Source organism: Podarcis filfolensis (genome assembly GCF_964270895.1).
Source record: "Podarcis filfolensis genome assembly, chromosome: 13".
NCBI lineage: Eukaryota > Metazoa > Chordata > Lepidosauria > Squamata > Lacertidae > Podarcis > Podarcis filfolensis.
The window spans coordinates 44,837,623-44,857,348 of NC_139615.1; the positions used below are offsets into that span (position 1 = coordinate 44,837,623).

Consider the following 19,726-nt stretch of genomic DNA (forward strand, 5'->3'; position numbering starts at 1 on the left):
TTGGCAGGTGTCATTGTAAAAGAAATAGTTCAACACATTTTTAAAGTGAACATTTTCCTAGTAGTATCTTTCAGTCTTTACTGAGTAAAGTAAAAACTGGAGAAAAGACTCCATGGGCCAGTATTCATATCTGGGTCCTACAGCCCTGTCCTCTGGCTGGGACAGAGAATTTGAGCTCGTGGAAAGCTGCAAAATTAGAAATATTCTGCATTAGTTTGGCTTGGGTAATTGGTGTGTGGTGCATTGTTATAAATTTGGCTAGAGTGTAAGTGCAGACATTTCTTTACTTCTTTGTACATGGTTCTTACATTTTATATCCTATAAATGAAACGTGCTGTTTAAACCGTTCGCTAAGCACCAATACATGAATCACATAGGAGAGTTAAATTCTATATTCCATCTTAAAACTTACGTTTTTACCATATTTTACATTGTTTCTCCTTTCTTGATTACTTCAGAAATGCCCAAGTAACTAACAATGGCCCAAACCAGTAAAATATGAAGTCCCCCTATTAATTTCAACGGCAAATAATTAAGCATGTGCTAAGCATTCAGTGGGCTTAACATTGATCAGCTTGTGCTCTAAGTTTCGTAAAGGACATACATTTCATTTTACTTGCTGTGACTGATCTCTGCAAAGTATTGCCCCATCAGATTGGTAGGGACAAAATAAATACTATATTCACTTTGAAAATAGCCTTGAAATTTCACTCTTTTTCTTCCCCCCCTAACTTTCCTTATTGCAGAATTCTGTCTCTGCTATAAATTAATAGCGTCTTCAATCCCAGTTGCCTTTGACAGAGCACATTGATAAAATGCCTGCTTATTATTATTTTTTAAGGTTCCTCTTGACTTATCTATGATAGAACAGATTTTGATTTATCAATGTATTTGCTGATCAATCAATATATTTGCACCGCACCATCAATATGCATGGTACGCCACAGCCAAAAGAGGGGGGAAAGGGCTTTACTGTGCCATTTGGGCAAAAGTCCTCCAATTAGGGTAGTCTATAGAGCTATATCTATATCTGTTTCTAACATAGGTTTTTTTCAGAACAGTCAGACTAAAATCCCTGTGAAAATCAATGATAGAGTATTTCTAGCATCTTAGTTACAATGCTAGACTTAACTACAAATAGGATCTCACCTAGAAATACCTGCATTTTCAAATTAATGTATTCTCAAATTAACGAGTCCAGAAATCATCTGTTGTGTTCTTGCTACTTTATCAAGTGCATAAATCAAGGTTCACTGCTCCCATGGGATTTCTTTCCATTCATTCAGATGAATGTGTGCTAAATCGATACCCAGTGGTGCCATACAACCCAATCCTATGCAGGTTTAATTGAATTCCCCCCCCCAAAAAAAAGTTTACATATGACGGCAGGTTTGGTTCTATGCAGTCAAGCCAGGAGTTACATAATTTTTACCACCCAGCCATCCATTGGGACTTAAGGGTACCAAAATATTCCAAATTGTGCCCATTTACATTGAAATAAATTCCCCTGAAATGAACTGGGCTGGTTTCCAAGCGCTTTGCAAAAAAACCACCTTCCCTTCCCACTGTAATTTATTTCAAATAAAGCGCTTTCTATGAAGGATACATGTTTTTATTAGCAACTGCTGAACACCCAGTGTAAAAACCTGGTAAAGTGCAGAAAGGGGAATTTTGTTTCAACTGAATATTCAGTTCTTTTTTTCTGCCCTTCTCTGTCTGTGATCTGGTTTCTTCATCAAGTTTTCAGCAATTAGCAGTTTTTTTAAAACAGTAAGTCTGAACTGTTATTGGTTTGTCTAGAGGCAACCCGATTTAGCTTCTGGGACGACTCCCTACGTTCTGAAAACCTTTAAACTGTTTCTTTAAATTGGCTCTCCATTGGATATCACTTGGCTCATACCAAATTAAACCAGTTAGAGATGTTATTCCCATCTTTACTGCAGCTTTGGCTAGAAAGTCTGCTAGCATCAATTTCATGCAGAGCTCAAGACATTGTGGGGAAAGAGGCAGAAGTGACACAAGGGAAGAATAAAATGCACACTCTTTTATCTCCCGTTTGGTCCCACTGCAGAGAGTGAATCGCAGCATTTTCCCGCACGCTGAAGTTTTTTACTGACCACCAAACGAAGCTCTTAGCAGCTTCAGTTAGGAAAAAAATACAATCCCAAACCCTACCTCAGTTTTCTGTCATAATCGTCCGTTCCCCAGCTTGTGTAGTTTTTCTCCCAATGCCCAGAAGCTTGCCAACACTCAACAAAAATGAAAATATAGATTTCCGACACACTGTACCCCAAAGCAACAGAGAGAGAAAACAGACTTACGCTTGATTTCTAACTTGGTCCCGCCACCAAAAGTGAACCACAGTGGTTTGCCATTGCTCATGCCCTCGGCAAAAACCCAAGTCCCTCCCAACTGTGGCCACTGAAGGGAAGATTTCAAAGTTTTTACGAGTAAGCAAAATGGTTTCGCTCCTAGAAATCTGGAAACAAGGTACCAGTCTCACGACAAACTGAGTGCCTACAAAGTGGAACATTAAGCGTAGTCGTTGAACAGAGAAAACGACGTCTATTTTCTTCACTTAGGTGGCAGTCTTAAGCTCACCTACCTGGAAGCAAATGCCATTGAACTGAAAAGTAAACCCACAAAGGGTTCCAAACATATCCCAGCAAAATCTGCACAATTAAAGCTGATTTGAAGCTGTTGTGAAACAATCCCCGTCCCACAAAAGATAGGGCCTTTTCCTGCAAGGTAAATGCACACATGGCGCAACACTGTCTAAACTTACAATGGGTTTAACTCTGACCACTTTTTGTCCTCAGCTCCTTGAAGGACTTACACGTTTTACCTGTTGCAACGTGCATTTTCAAATTACTGTGACGTCAGGTTGATATATCTGACTCCACAGGGATAAGAGACCCACTGTGTACCCTTTGAAAAGAACTTCACCGGTTTACGATTTTTATCTGAGGTCCAGCGCCGAGGGCCTTCTGGCCGTTCCCTCGCTGCGAGATGCCAAGTTACAGGGAACCAGGCAGAGGGCCTTCTCGGTAGTGGCACCTGCCCTGGGGAACTCCCTCCCACCAGATGTCAAGGAAATAAACAACTATCCAACTTTTAGAAGACATCTGAAGGCAGCCCTGTTTAGGGAAGCTTTTAATGTTTAATAGGTTATTGTATTTTGGTGTTCTGTTGGAAGCCGCCCAGAGTGGCTGGGGAAACCCAGCCAGATGGGTGGGGTATGAATAATAAATTATTATTATTATTATTATTATTATTATTATTATTATTATTATTATTACTATTATTTTCCTTATCGCACCAGTGATCAGAATTCTGCCTCTGACAGAGTTAACTCTGGGCAAACATGACATTCCCTGGAAATACCTGATTCGCAAATTAATGTATCGCTGTAGAGTCTGTGGTCTTCTCATACTCGTAGAATCATAGACTTAGAAGAGTTGGTAGAGTTGGAAGGGACCACGAGGGTCATCTAGACCAACCCCTGCAATGAAGGGATCTTTTGCCCAATGTGGGGCTCAGACCCACCAACCTGAGATTAAGAGGCTCAAGCTCCTCCAACTGAGTCAGGTGAAATATGACCTTTCACAAGTTCATACCAGCTCAATCTATTACAGAAGTCATTCTAATCTTCACCTCAACTTTGGCTAGAAATTCTGCTGGCATTATTTTCATGCAGAGTCCCAAGATGTTGGCGGATGGGGGAGAAAAGAACGTAAAGCACACTCTTTTTTCCCCCTTGGTCCCATCGCTGAGAGTGAACCACAGCTTTTGCCCCATGGATTTGCCCCACATGCTGACATTTTTCACTGCCCGAACAACTCTAAATTCCACTGCAATACACTGTTATCCGTTCCCCATAATGCGTAGAGGGTTCGCCTCACTGCTTTCCAACACTGATCAAAAATTACAGTAAAAACATAGACTTTCCACACCCAGCACCCCAAAGCAGCAGCGGAAAAATCAGACTTACGTTTCACTTCTAGCTTGGTCCCGGCACCGAAAGTGTAACACAGTGCTTTAGCAAGACCTGCTCCCGTGACAAAAAGACCAAGTTTCTTTCAGCTGTGACCGCTGGAGGAAAGCTTTCAAAAAATGCTATGCAAACCAGAATTTAGAGTATTTGCTCCTTAGAGCATTGCAGAGCACCAAAAAATGAGGCACTAGGCACAGGACCAGCTGAACTGACTACAAGATGGCCTTGCCTTGTCTTTTTCGTGTCGAGGTCCCCTCAAGCCACCCCTAAATAATTCACAATTCACACATAATTTTTGTTTAAGCTTTTGGGCATAATTTTGGCCATAACTTTATTAAAATACATAAATGTGAGTGGTTGCGTAGGCATTGGTTCTGACTTTCTGTCCCCATCCAGGGACAGAACTGACTTCCAGATTCCAGTGAAAGCCAGTAAGGGAAAACAATATTGGGGGGAGCATGGAGCCGGGCACCAGACCCTCACCTCTCCCCGCATGCACCCAGGGGTTTGCACGGCCCAAGCCCCATGCAGGGGTACGGACGAAAGAATGGCAAGCCCCTGGATTCCTTTAACGGAATTCCCTTTCTGCAGCAGCATTGGAGGGGCAGGCACCGCCAACCCTTACCCCTCCACCAACCAATTTTTAACCAATGCCTAACCGCAACCTTGGGACGTGGGTGGCGCTGTGGGTTAAACCACAGAGCCTAGGACTTGCCGATCAGAAGGTCGGCGGTTCGAATCCCCGCGACGGGGTGAGCTCCCGTTGCTCGGTCCCTGCTCCTGCCAACCTAGCAGTTCGAAAGCACGTCCAAGTGCAAGTAGATAAATAGGTACTGCTCCGGCGGGAAGGTAAGTGGTGTTTCCGTGTGCTGCTCTGGTTCGCCAGAAGCAGCTTAGTCATGCTGGCCACATGACCTGGAAGCTGTACGCCGGCTCCCTCAGCCAGTAAAGTGAGATGAGTGCCGCAACCCCAGAGTCGGTCATGACTGGACCTAATGGTCAGGTCTCCCTTTACCTTTACTAACCGCAACCTTACAAGTTGTGACGATTTACTACGCAGTAGGCAAAAACCAAATGGCACCAGCCAATCAGCCAAATGGACAAAATTCCTACCAGGCGCCCCTGCCCCCAAAGCAGACGACCCCATCACACCCATAGCAAAGTCAACGCAATAGCCCTAGATTAGGGAGGGTGGGAGGGTGATCTGATGCACGCAGCAAAAGAGCCCAGTCAGCGCTGCGTGACTTGATTTTATAACCTTTGGTCCATCCCCCTAAATGGCAACACCAAAATTTGCCCAGTAACCCAACTGCCCAATCACTGTGGATGGTCATCCATACTAACCCGCCCAGCAACAGAGGGGTGGCCTGTCAGACCCCACCGCAACACGTGCTCTCCATGAAGGAGAACACGCTTTAACAAAGAAAAACATCTGTTTTCTCCACTTAGGCTACAAAACTAAACATGGCTATCTGGGAGAAATCTCACTGCAATTCATGGGATTTACTTCTGAATACACATGAATAGGTCTGCACCTTGTTCTTTATTATGATGGCCAAAATTCTCATTAGGACTTTCCTACGTACATCCATGATAAAAGATTTTAAGAAATATGACGAGAATGGACTTTATTTTTTTTTTGCCAAAGGTCAGAGAGGCTGTAAACTGCTGTTGCTAAATACACTCTAAGCCTACCTTGGGTCCCCAGATTTGGTTGGACTACAACTCCCATCATTCCCATTCACTGGTCCAACTAGCTAGGGATGATGGGAGTTGTAGTCTAAGCACGTTTGGGAGCAGACACCAAGTAGGCCCTAGATCTACCTAGGATTAAACCAAGGTTTAAACCTGAGGCACATGCAATTCTCCTCTTGCACACCTGCGAGGAACAGATTGTAAGATTTCACTTCCATTTTTAATGAACTGCAGTATATTGTTATGTCTGAATCCTAAACTGTGGCTTGCCTAAACTATAGGAAAACAAGCCAACTTTATAAACCATGGTTTGCTGCTTTAATTTTGGTTTGCAGCAGCTAGACTGGTGACTGGGGGCGGCTGCCGAGAACACATAACACCGGTCTTGAAAGACCTACATGGGCTCCCAGTACGTTTCTGAGCACAATTCAAAGTGTTGGTGCTGACCTTTAAAGCCCTAAACGGCCTCGGTCCAGTATATCTGAAGGAGCATCTTCACCTCCATCGTTCTGCCCGGACACTGAGGTCCAGAGCTGAGGGCCTTCTGGCGGTTCCCTCATTGCGAGAAGCAAAGCTACAGGGAACCAGGCAGAGGGTCTTCTTGGTGGTGGCACCCGCCCTGTGGAACGCCCTCCCATCAGATGTCAAAGAGATAAACAACTACCTGACATTTAGAAGACATCTGAAGGCAGCCCTGTTCAGGGAAGTTTTTAATGTGTGACATTTTAATATATTTTCCATCTTTGTTGGAAGCCACCCAGAGTGGCTGGGGAAACCCAGCCAGATGGGCGGTGTACAAATAATAAATTATTATTATTATGAACCATAACTAAGACTCGCCACAGTTTGTCTGGGTTTGGATATAAAAGTGCAAATGCGATTAGTTAAAACGGAAGTCAAATTTTCCAATCCCTCCTCACAGCTGTGCTGAAGGAGAGAGGATGGGGTGAGCTTATGAACTGAAGGCTTATTCTTGGAATACCAAACCAAAGTTTAACTTGCTACCCAAACTAGGCCTTTGTGAGTGTCTGACGTGTGTCTGTATGAGAGAGATGAGCCACTTCTCTTCTGCGTGAGTGTCCCTGCGTGGATTCATTTCACCAACAGCACATGACATAGCTGACTTCCTTTCATGATCTCCTTCACCTTAGTCTTCGATTGTCTGTTATGGTTCTCTTGTTAATAATAATAATAATTAATGAGTTTCCCCAGCCACTCTGGGCGGCTCCCAATCAAGTGTTAAAAACAGTACAGCGTAAAATATTAAAAACTTCCCTGAACAGGGCTGCCTTCAGATGTCTTTTAAAGATAGGATAGCTGCTTATTTCCTTCACATCTGAAGGGAGGGTGTTCCACAGGGTGGGCGCCACCACTGAGAAGGCCCTCTGTCTGGTTCCCTGTAACCTCACTTCTTGCAATGAGGGAACCACCAGAAGGCCCTCGGCGCTGGAACTCAGTGTCCGGGCTGAATGATGGGGGTGGAGACGCTCCTTCAGGTATACTGGACCGAGGCCGTTTAGGGCTTTAAAGGTCAGCACCAACACTTTGAATTGTGCTCAGAAGCGTACTGGGAGCCAATGCAGATCTCTCAGAACCGGTGTTATGTGGTCCCGGTGGCCACTCCCAGTCACCAGTCTAGCTGCCGCATTCTGGATTAATTGCAGTTTCTGGGTCACCTTCAAAGGTAGCCCCACATAGAGCGCATTGCAGTAGTCCAAGCGGGAGATAACTAGAGCATGCACCACTCTGGCAAGACGTTCCACGGGTGGGTAGGGTCTTCTTTCTTAGGGTCTTGTTCTGAGGCTTAGCTCACAGTTTTACGTTATCAACTTTGCATGGGTTTTGAGTACTCTGCAACTGATTGTATCGCGAAGGAACGCTGACAGTATTAGGCTGATTTATGTTGGCCTGATACCATCTAGGTATACTTCGATGGAAGGAAACTTGCAAACATGCACAATAACTGTACACTTTGGAGTCATATAATGTTTACCACTGGGTTTGGCCAACAGATTTAAAATTTCCAGAAAGACTCATGGCATGGAAGAAAATAGTCTTCCCTGAAAAATGCACACCAATGGCAGCAGGGGAAATAAAATATACACACTTTAAAAAAATAATAATCTAAACTTACTTGCTTACTTGGAGAATATGATATGTATCTTGTAAGATTTAGCTGTCTGGTACATTTGTATGGACATACAGAGAACTGTACTCTCAGGTAAGTCTGTATAAGGACACAGCCGTAGAATAAAAATGCATTAGTTTTATTAAAACAATATATTTAAATTCCCAGTATTAAAGATAGTCTTGCAAGCTGCTACACCATAAGGTGCGAAATTAAGTATATATACCAAGTACATTTTCCCCTATTTTTCTTTCAGCTGGGAGGATAAACAGGGAAAGAAATCCTAAGAAATATATGTATCCTGTAAGCTGCTCTCATTTTAATTTGAAATTCTCCAGTAGGGAGCCTGATTAGTTTGCAAATAGCTGTTTTTTATTGGTATCCCATCAAATTGTGAGACTGAGGTCTGAGTAAATGTGCATAAGATTGAGTTGGCTCTTTTTATTTTATTTATTTTTTTAAGCATGTGAATGCGCGCGCCGTCTAAGGTAGCGATCCTTGGGGTGCTAACAGTGCCATTATCAAAAGTTCACAAGCGTCCCTATTTTCACCAGTGAAACGTTTAAAAGCCATTGCGGTGCTGGAAGGTTGCTCAAGTAATCTGTGCTTCATCAGCTTGCCATAACATCCTGCGAAGTTATTGTTCAGAGAGTTTTGTGATTCACTCATATGTGACAGAGCTAAGAAGAGTCTGCTGTTCTCTACCTGCCCCCTGTTTAACAAGCAAAAATAATAATTTTTTTTTAAAAGTTTAATTTTAACTGCATTTGCTGATTCCACCCCACCCCCACAGCTGTTCTCTTGAAAGACTTCTGGGCTATGCAAATAAGATACTGCTCTCTGCTCTCTGTCTCTATACATTACAAGGACAAAGTACTGTATTTTCCCATGTATAAGACTATATTCCCCCCCCCAATTTTTTAAGTTTAACATTGGGGATCGTCTTATACACGGAATGTTTAAAATATTTATTTCTTAATTTTGGGCTCAAAAAAATAGGGGTCGTCTTATACATGGGGGCATCTTATACACGGAAAAATACGGTAGGTTACTTATTCCAAGTTCCTTACTTCCTTTAAGGTTTCAAAATGAGCTCGGCCAGTAAACTTAATAAGGAGCTACTGTCACTATGTCCCTGTAGTCCACAATAAGAGGATCTCATATATCTTCTTTTGGGGGGAGATTGTCCCTTTTGAGATTCACAATTTTTCTTCTCAAAGAGAATATTTATTTTCCGTCATTGTATTGTGCAAAAGTGTTGGTTTTGCACAACACTTTTTAAATCTCTGGGAGCCCGAGATGGGAAGTCAAGAACTAGGGGTGTTTTATTTTGGGACACCCCAAATCAGACAGCCCCACTTGTGGGAGAATGCTTGGGAACATGCTAGCCCAATGTGTGAAAAAATAAGAGGATGAGATAGGGTTGTGGACCCCACAGAATTTTGGCTCAGAATCACACCCAACCCCATGTTTGGGCACAAGACATGGCCCAGGTCATGTGACCATGCCAATAATATACAGCACCATGCTTAGAGAAATAAGCAATGGGTGGAATGAGCCATCTATGCCTCCCTTTTTAAAAATAATATTTTTATTCATTTTCCATTTTATAACATTTAATCACATAATCACTATTGAAATATACTCAGAGTCGCAAAGTGATTTCATGCTCTTTATTCAGCTCATGGTGGTGAGGAGGAATGAATGAAAATCCCCTCAAAGCATCTGCTTTATATACATTATTTACACAATGGGCTGCACATGATTGGCTAATTCCGGAATTCTACTGTAAGCCAATCAGGTTGTGGATTCACTTCTATCTGGAGCATGATTGGGTGGTTCCTGCCAACCAATCATACTGCTGCATTGTTCTAGGACCAATCAGACTGCTGCATTCTGAATCCTATTGTTCTAGGACCAATCAGACTGCTGCCTTTTGGATCCTATTGTTCTAGGACCAATCAGACTGCTGCAGTTTGGATCCTATTCAACTCAGTACATAACACGGACCTTTGTTGGCAAGGTGATGTCTCTGCTTTTTAAGATGCTGTCTAGGTTTGTCAACGCTTTTGTCCCAAGAAGCAGGCGTCTTTTAATTTCGTGACTGCTGTCACCATCTGCTGTGATCATGGAGCCCAAGCTTTTCCTTAAGATGTCCCTATTTTCATCGGTGAATTGTTGGAGAGTTTGGACCTGAAGATGCCAGGCATCTAATCTGTAACCTTCTGACTGCAAAGCAGGTGTTCTGCTACTAAGTGCTGCTGCTGCAAAACACCGACTGCTATCTCTTTTTGGTATCTGAGACTACTGAGCTTGTTTTTGTACTGAAGTGTATCACTGTGTAAAGGTAAACTTTGGCGTTGTCCACAGTAATATTCTGCTTCATCCTCGATGTGGACACCATTGATGGTGAACGAGAAGTCAGTGGTGCCGTAGCTGCCACTGAAGCGATCTGGGGTCCCTTCAAAACGGTTTGTAGCATCATAAATCAGTAGCTTGGGTTTCTGTCCTGATTTAAACTGATACAAGGCTGTATATTTAGTGACAGAAGAGGAAGCTTTGCACTGGATGATGACTGTGTCCCCAGGACTTGCCTGTATAGAAGCTGGTGTCTGAGTGATGACAATCTGCCCCCTGGATTCTGGAAGGAAAGGAATAAAGCACACGGGTGAGTCCACAACATTTGCCTGAGAAACTCGGACAGAACAAGGAATGTAAGCTCTTTTTATATGCAATAACAGCAGCAAGAATATTCCTGGCCCAAAAATGGAAGCAAGAACAATTACCGACGATTGAAGAATGGAGGATGAAGTCAATGGACTATGCAGAACTAGATAAACTAACAGGAAGGATTCGAAACCGGCGGGACCATAAATTCACGGAAGACTGGAGTAAATTTACGGACTACTTGAAAAGTATTTGTGAAGATCAGACGACGTTTGTAGGTTTGCAAGACGTTTTGTGAGGAGTATTATTGGAAGTATTGCAAAAATGGAGAAGGGGGAGGATGATTTGTTAAGAGATGTAAAGGCAATATAAAGTTAAGAAATGCATAAGAAGTGGTTAAAATGGTGGATCATCAGAGGTGCTGATGGAAGTCTAAAAAGATTGTATAAGTGATAAGTTTTGTGGTACATTTTATGATTTATATGTCAAAATCAATCAATAAATATATATATATATATAAATAAAGAGAAACTCGGACAGAACAACACCTCTCTTACCGTCCAAGAAACACAAGATGAGCCAAATCAAAGGAATCTGTAACATGATGCTGCTGTTTATGAAACTCTTTCTCCTGTGTCCCAGATGGCTTCACCACCAGGCAGTCCAGCTTGGTAATGAAGGGAGTAACTGTGGAGGAGTTATTAAGTGTTCAGCATGGAAATCTATGCAAATGAAGAGAAGGGGTGCAAGGGATAAGTGTTGCTTCATGGTTGTGCTTCAAGGCAGGAAAAACGCTTGTGGGTGAGGTTCCAGGTGACGAAGCAGAAGGAAGCTCAGGAAGATGTGCAGTAATCTGAAGGAGAACAATTCACGAGAAGTTCTCCCACCCTGAATTGTAAGATACAGTGGCACCTCAGGTTAAGTACTTAATTCGCTCTGGAGGTGCCTCCTGCAGCTGCTGCGCCGCTGGCCCACGATTTCTGTTCTTATCCTGAGGTAAAATTCTTAACCCGAGGTACTACTTCCAGGTTAGCGAAGTCTGTAACACGATTTCTGTTCTCATCCTGAAGCAAAGTTCTTAACCCGAGGTACTATTTCTGGGTTAGCGGAGTCTGTAACCTGAAGCGTATGTAACCTGAGGTACCACTGTAGTTTGATCTTTCCAAAAAGAAAGATAATAATAGGAAGAGATTTTGTGCTCCAGTTTTCCGGGTGAAAAATATCCCATCTTCTGGCTCTCTGAATTAGAAATCAAGAGATAATCCCGAGTTCACTGAAGCAAACGTAAAAGAACAGCAGAACAGAGAAAAATTGCACTCTGCAACATAAAAGATAATATCTTTGTACTGAAACACTTTTGGAGGAAATATTGGTTAGGATAGTAAACAGAAACCAAACTCAGATCTCAGGAAAGCCAACCAGCCCCGTACCCCCAGGTACATGAACCCCTTAGTGGCTTTCTGTGGGATGGGTTTTGATGGGAAGAAGAGGATACAAAAATTGCAATTTGCCCCTCCAGGTGCCCCTGTGTGTGGGTTGAACACAGTTTCAAAATCCCATCCATGGCAGCAAAATTAAAAGCACAGGAATTAGGCTGCAAAACCTTGTTTTGAACAAATCCAGCTATGAAGTAAGTTGGCTCTAGCTTTCTTCTCCCACTTCACAAAGGATTGGGCAACAACTTGTAAAGTAAGTTTAAAAATGATATTTACATATTTTAGAATCATGCATTGGTTCACAGCAACAGTAGCATGTCCCTAAAGCTCGAGCGAGCAGAGGGGGCACCACTTTGTGGTTCGCCTCACGTGCCAAAACGTCTTGGGCTGATATAACATTAAACTATGGGAGTTTTGTCAAGAGCTGGTGATATCATGCCACGTGGACCTGTGGCAATGGCTGAGTGTCAGTTAAGAAACTGGCAACTGCTTTGCCACCCGCCAAAATGGCAACAGAAACGATGCCATCTTCAGGTCATGGTTCCAGCTCACAAATCAGGAGAAACACCTGGGAGCCAATTCATGTAAAGAGTCGTTCTCTTAGAAGGTTTTACTATGCTTGAGATTTTTAATCGATTTTGCCAAAGCATTAAAAAGTTATAGGCATTTGTTGGTTTCCTCACTGCACCCCCAGGCGCCCCCCACCCGACGGACTGTCTTAAACCACAAATAACGAAGCACGACAAGTTCTATTTTGGGTCAAACCAGGACACAACTTTATTGACTACAGATGTAAGAAGTTTGGCATAGACATTAGGTAGACCGCAGCCCGTCTGGCCCTCCGGCTGGAAGTACCTAATATGGGGTCAACCGGAAGAGAAGGAGTTCTTTACCTACATCAAAGAGTTGTTAACCTTCTGGGTTGTACTTGGAGAGTCTGGGTGTCCAGACATAAGCATCTCACCTGGATCCCTTTAATGGGATACCCCACTTTCCAGAGGGGCAGGCAGAGGCCATGACCTCCCCTCTGTCCAAAACTATGCCTACCCAATGCCTAAACTACCCCAAGTTGTTCCAGCTGCACCAACCTACCTGAGAAACTCAGCTTGTGAGGAGGTTTGAGTTGGTTTCTCCAGCTCAGCCACATGGCTCTCACAAGAGAGAGGGGTTTGGTCAGGTATGGAAGAAGTGCAGAGGAATAGGCATGGTTGGAGAATGGAGAGAGCAGTGTGTGTGTGTGTGTGTGTGTGTGTGAGAGAGAGAGAGAGAGAGAGAGAGAGAGAGAGAGAGAACTGAAGAAACCATCTTTGATAGCCCTACAAAATGGCACTTAATTTATGAGCTTATGGGACTGTAGGAATTTTGTCCAAATGTGGCAATATGAAGCCATGGTGATGATGGTTCTATTGATTTTGCTTTTCTCTGTTTCCCTATTTTTCCTTCTTGAATTCAGTTTGCCAAACTTCTTCTCCAGTTGGTGAAGCTTTTCCCCCCCTTTTAATCCTCATGAAAATTCACCAGACTTTTGTGCTAATTTCTCATTATAAATTCATTTTAGAATACAGTGGTACCTCTGGTTACATACTTAATTTGTTCCGGAGGTCCGTTCTTAACCTGAAACTGTTCTTAACCTGAGGTACCAATTTAGCTAATGGGGCCTCCTGCTGCCGCCGCGCTGCTGGCACACGATTTCTGTTCTCATCCTGAGGTAAAATTCTTAACCCAAGGTACTACTTCCAGGTTAGCGGAGTCTGTAACCTGAAGTGTTTGTAACCCGAGGTGTTTATAACCCGAGGCACCACTGTATAGCTTTGAATAATGTAATGCAATGTACGAAGACAGGAGTGCCTGACATGCTCTGGTTCATGGGGTCACGAAGAGTCGGACACGACTAAACAACAACAACAACAACAATGCAATGTACGTCACCCTCACATTTAATTCACACTTTCTCATAATAGATGCACCTTTGTATACATCATGGGTAGGCAAACTAAGGCCAGAGGCCAGGCACCTTCTAAATCTGGCCCACAAACGGTCCAGGAATCAGCGTGTTCTTACATGAGTAGAATGTGTCCTTTTATTTAAAACACATTGCTGGGTTATTTGTGGGGCATAGGAATTTGTTCATTTCCCCCCAAAAAATGTAATCCGGCCCCCCACAAGGTCTGAGGGATAGTGGACCAGCCCCCTGCTGAAAAAGTTTGCTGACCCCTGGTATACATTTTTGGGCTGGAGAACTGCAATGCAGAATCATCTTTCGGCGTGAACTAAACCTAAACTCTTCCCCAACCCAACCTGTGACAATGGCTGGGCAACAGTTCAAAACCTGACAGCTGCTTTGCCACCCGCAAAGGCGGCGCGAAAATGCAGCAGTCTGAACCGTTTGTCACGGTGAATTCCTGTGACATATGCTTGAAGGGTCAGCTGCAAATCTCAAGAGTACCAGCAATCTGGGTTTCTAGCCAGTTAGTAGGAAGTGTGTGTGTGTGTGTGTGTGTGTGTGTGTGTGTGTGTAATCGTTTTATTTTTTGAAAGTGAAGTGATACTTGCAACAATATACAAAGAACCTAAATAAACATCCTGCTGTTTCACAGGGACAGGACTAAAGCCAACCATCATCGCACGTCAGCGATGGGAGAGGATGGGGACTTCATCCCATGCCAATGAAGCAAATCTCATCAGTGGACTTCAATCTGTCCGTGCACAGAATGACCGCTCCCCGCTTAAAACGGGGGCGCCCTTTACGTGGACGCGCGCAACCCCTAGGTCTGGAGCGGCTCCAACAGCATAGGCTTGGTTTGCCTTCCCTCAGGTGGGATACCTGGAGGTCTCCGCCTACCTCAGTCAGTTGTCCAATCCCACCTGGGGGAAGCGTTGCCAAGGAGACCAGGCCAGGTAGGGGAGGGATTACCTGCCCACACAATAGAGGGCGGATCTTACCTGGGAATCCTCACTTGGCTCCAGAGCTTCTCCCACCCTACCCACCCTCAGTTAATGTCTTATTTGCAGGTTAACTTTTCTTCACAGGTTTTGCAGGTTAACTTTTCTTCACAGGTATGCGGGCGCTGCTACGTTAAGGTCGCTGTTAAAGGGCCGGAAAGGAATTTCCCTGCATTGGCAGGTTTTGCCTTTCCCGTGGCAAAACGTCACAACTTTGGCGGTATCAGGCCTTGGGCGGAATCCTTTAGTCCATCTTCCTCTTTGCGGTGGCGATACCAGGGTTCCCCATTAAAGGGGTTTCTGAAGGGAGGCTTTGACCGTACGCCGAGAGGTCGTCATTGCTCTCCCCTGTGGCGGCGGCGTAACGGGGGCGGCTATCTCTGCTTGAACATATGTTCTCCAGAGCCGGCCCATCCCCCCCCACACACACACTGGATAACCCTGATGCTCCCTAGGTCCCCGGCTGGGGACTGGGGAGGGAGAACGCCCAATGCCTGAGCCAAGGTCTACCCACATTTGAAATTTAATAAAGTTGTGGCCAATTTAATCCCATAGCACGTTGTCATGAGTCGTTATTCCACATGACGGGGGGGGGGACCGTGCGGGATCTGGGGACTCCGCCTGTCCACGCAAAAGGGATAATGATGATTTGGAAGCATTTCTGAAGTCTGAAGAGAACTTGAAGCCATGACCTCTTTCAACTCAGTCGTATGGGATTGGACTATTTCTGTACACGATGTGGCCCAGAATGCCAGGAGGAAACAGCGACCTAAAAACTTTGGGGAAGGAGAGTCTTCAGGTCAGGAGCCACCTCGGATTGAGCTGCTCCACAGACATTGGTGTCCAGTTTTCTTTCTCCTGTTCCCCCACAGTGGTGGCTCTGGCTTGCCTCAGAGAAGGTCATGTCCAAGCTGCCCTTCTGTTGGTTGACCTACAGATGCCCATGACCCTCAGCCCAGTTCCCATCTCCATCCCACCTGCTCCCATTCTGCAAGCTGAAAGGTGGGTGCTGATGCAAGACACAAACTTCCATTTCTTACTTCTGTCTTAGGCTGCCGAGCTGGTTTTTGTACTGAAGTGTATCACTGTGGAGAGGAAAGCTGTAGTCTTGGCCACATAAATAGTCTGCTTCATCCTCGACATGGACGCTGCTGATGGTGAATGAGAAGTCAGTGTTACTGTAGGTACCACTGAAGCGATCTGGGGTCCCTTCAAAACGGCTCGCAGCATCATAAATAAGAAGCTTGGGTTTCTGTCCTGGTTTAAACTGATATAAGGCCATATCATTACTCATGGAAGAGGAAGCTTTGCACTGGAAGGTGACTGTGTCTCCAAGACTTGCCTGTACGGAAACTGGTGTCTGAGTGATGACAATCTGTCCCCTGGATCCTGGAAGGAGAGGAACAAAAAGCGCACTGTAAAATCCACAACATTGGCCTGAGAAGCTCAGGCAGAACAACGCACCTCTTATGACTTACCCTCAAAGAAACTCAAGACGAGCCACATGAAACAAATCTGTAACATGATGATGCCGTTTATAAAACTTTTTCTCTGGTCTCTCAGATAATATTGCCACCAGGCAGCCCTGCTTCAGAATGACAGGGGTAAAACTGGGAGAGTTATCAAGTGCCAGGGATGGAAATATATGCAAATGAATAGTGGGGTTGCAAGGGGTGACTGTCACTTCTTGTGAGACTTGTGTTTCAAGGCAGAAATGCCACCTGTGGTGGAAGTTCCAGCTCATGGAGCAGGAGGAGCCCAAGCAGCCAATTAATGCAAAGATTTGCTCTCTCAAATTAACAAATAGTTCAGTCATTCCAGAAAGTAAATATTACATAGAGATTGTTTTCAGCTCCTGTTTCTGCATAAATAATTTCCTGTTTTCTGACCTTTTAAATTATAAATAAAAAGGCAATCCAAGTTTATTTATGATCCAAATCTGAATCATTTATGAATCAATTTTAGGTTCCTTGTTTCTTGCTGGGAGAGAACAAAATGGTGGTTTGTCCCACACAGATGATGAGGAAGAGTCTTCGATCTCCATGTTCATGCTCCCACAATTATTTTAAATGATCCACAGGGTGTGTTTCAGAATATAACAGCATCTTATATATCTTATCACTGCCCTAAAAGGAAAGGAAAAACTGGACGCTTTCTTTGCCATAAGGTGTTGTTTATTTCATATGCCAATAACAATGATAAAACAATTCAGAAATCATTGGCAAACTTCATTAATCTGGCAATCATAAAATTGATCACTACTCCTTCCATGACGACGTACATTTTTCATATTATGGTACCTTTGTGTATGGGGGGGTTTTATTTTCTACTGTTCTCATGTGCTTTGTGTACAACAAAATCCAATAAACTTTATTCAAAAATATATTAAATATCCAATTCCTTAGTGTGGCCTCTACTTGAAACAGCCAAAGCCTCCAAACTTGATAATTTTCTGGCAGGTTTGCCATATGTCTGGAATTTCCTGGACATACCCAGGATTCAGCTATCAGAAATAGCATCCAGGTGGAAATAGCTGAAATGTCTGGGGAAATCCGGGTGTATGGCAACCCATATCAGAATCGATGGTTTTGGCAATTTATGGGGGTGTTGGGAAATAGCTGTAAAATGTATTTTATTTTGCTCAACAACTTTGAGGTAATGATGTACAAGATTGGTGAAAATTGAAACCCTTTGTTTGAAATTTTATACAGTAAATACCACTGCCAGAACCATCAGGTGAGGTTGCAGTTTTGCGAAACAATTCAACTGTAACCTATTGCATTGCAATAAACGTTGGACTCCTAACACCTCAAGTTTCTGGGTTTTTATTGGCATAAACTCAGGAGATAAACCATTTTTGGCTTACAACACTCCGAGCTTATACAGTTTCTTTGTTATGTCAATGGGCAGTCTGTTAGACACCTTATTTACATATCTAAAGAGTCGGTTAAGTGCGGATGTGTTGCCATAGAGAGAATCGCCAATGGTGCTTCCATAAGGAGGAAATAGGCTTGGCCTCCCCATCACCTGCCTGGAGGCCACTTCATCCTAGAAATGAGGTTTGTTAAGTTGTGGGTGAACATATCAGACGACACAGCCATTCTCCAAACAGCTCTTGTTTATTCACAGGTCAGAACAGAACTGAACTGAAGGGTTTAGCCAGCCTGCTTATATAGAGCTCCAGTAGAACGTAACTGTAACAACTTTCTGTAACTATCCAATCACTGAACATCACTTTCGATCCCTTATTTGCATATGTGGACCTGAACTATCTACAGTATCCCCCTGCTGGTCCAGGGTGAGAACTTCAGTACATAACAAGGTTCTCTGTAAAACCATGTACTGTGATAGGTTTGGGTGCGAGTTTGTGGGCGCAAGTCACCTATGATTCTTGGATTTAGCCAAAGTTGGAATGAATTAAGGTTTGACTAAACTGTGCCAAGCATAGAAACCCCTGGATCCATCTTATGCTAATGAGTCAGGCCAGCTTGGCAGAGCTAGCTGAGTGTGGGTCATTGGAGGAACAAAGGCTATTGGAGGAACATCCATCAAGAAAGCTATCAAGAGGGTGAAGACTGACAGGCAAGGAGGGGTGAGGCCTTCTCCTCCAGCTGTGTGTTAGTGGGCAGGGCCAAGAAGGGTTTGGGATTTCAGTTTTGGACGACGTAGGCTGGGAAGAATTAGTTTTTACAGTGTTAGCAAGGAGAAGGTGGAGGAAGAAAACACTATTTGGGCTGGCTGGGACAAAGACACAGAGACCATGGCTCATTGCGTGGACAGGCGGAGTCCCCCAAACCCTGGGTGCCCCCCAGTGGCGTAGCGTGGGGGGGTGCAGGGGGGGCCGGCCGCACCGGGCGCAACATCTGGGGTTAGGGCAAATCCACGGGTTAGGGGGCGCAAATTACTTGCCTTGCCCCGGGTGCTAACAACCCACGCTACGCCACTGGCGCCCCCCCATGTGGAATAACGACTCAAGATAACGTGCTATGGGATTAAATTGGCCACAACTTTATTATATTTCAGATGTGGGTAGACCTTGGCTCAGGCACTGGGCATTATCCCTCCCCGGGGATCTAGGGAACATCAGGGTTATCCAGTGTGGGGTGGGGATAGGCCAGCTCTGGAGAACATATGTTCAAGCAGAGATAGCTGCCCCCGTTACGCCGCCGCCGCAGTGGAGAGCAATGACGACCTCTCGGCGTACGGTCAAAGCCTCCCCTCAGAAACCCCTTTAACGGGGAACCCTGGTATCGCCGCTGCAAAGAGGAAGGGGGCGTGGGTCACCGCTGCACGCCCCCTCCCCCCATTCAGGAAGATAGCCTAAAGGATTCCACCCAAGGCCTGATACCGCCAAAGTTGTGACGTTTTGCTATGGGAAAGGCAAAACCTGCCAATGCAGGGAAATTCCTTTCTGGCCCTTCAACAGTGACCTTGACGTAGCAGTGCCCACATACCTGTGAAGAAAAGGTTGACCTGCAAAATAAGACTTAACTGAGGGTGGGTAGGGTGGGAGAAGCTCTGGAGCCAAGTGAGGATTCCCAGGTAAGATCCTCCCTCTATTGTGTGGGCAGGTAATTCCTCCCCTACCTGGCCTGGTCTCCCTGGCAACGCTTCCCCCAGGCGGGATTGGACAACTGACTGAGGTAGGCGGAGACCTCCAGATATCCCACCTGGGGGAAGGTGAAGCCAAGCCTGTGCTGATGGAGCCGCACTGGGTCCAGGGGCTGCGCGCGTCCACGTAAAGGGCGCCCCCCGTTTAATGCGGGGAACGGTCATTTCTCTGCTTGCAGACCCAAGCCTGCTGTGCTTATGAGAGAGCAAATGACCTTCTTGGCATCTAATGCTGGGATTCTCTTCCTTCAA

General features: G+C 44.6%; 1 gene segment (V, D, J or C); it reads right to left on the reverse strand.

Moving 5' to 3' along the window:
* LOC310748048 (Ig kappa chain V region Mem5-like) overlaps nt 1-19,726 on the reverse strand; it is a 34,788-nt gene that overhangs the window by 1,566 nt on the left and 13,496 nt on the right. The window contains exon 3 of the V gene segment in view: nt 3,992-4,027.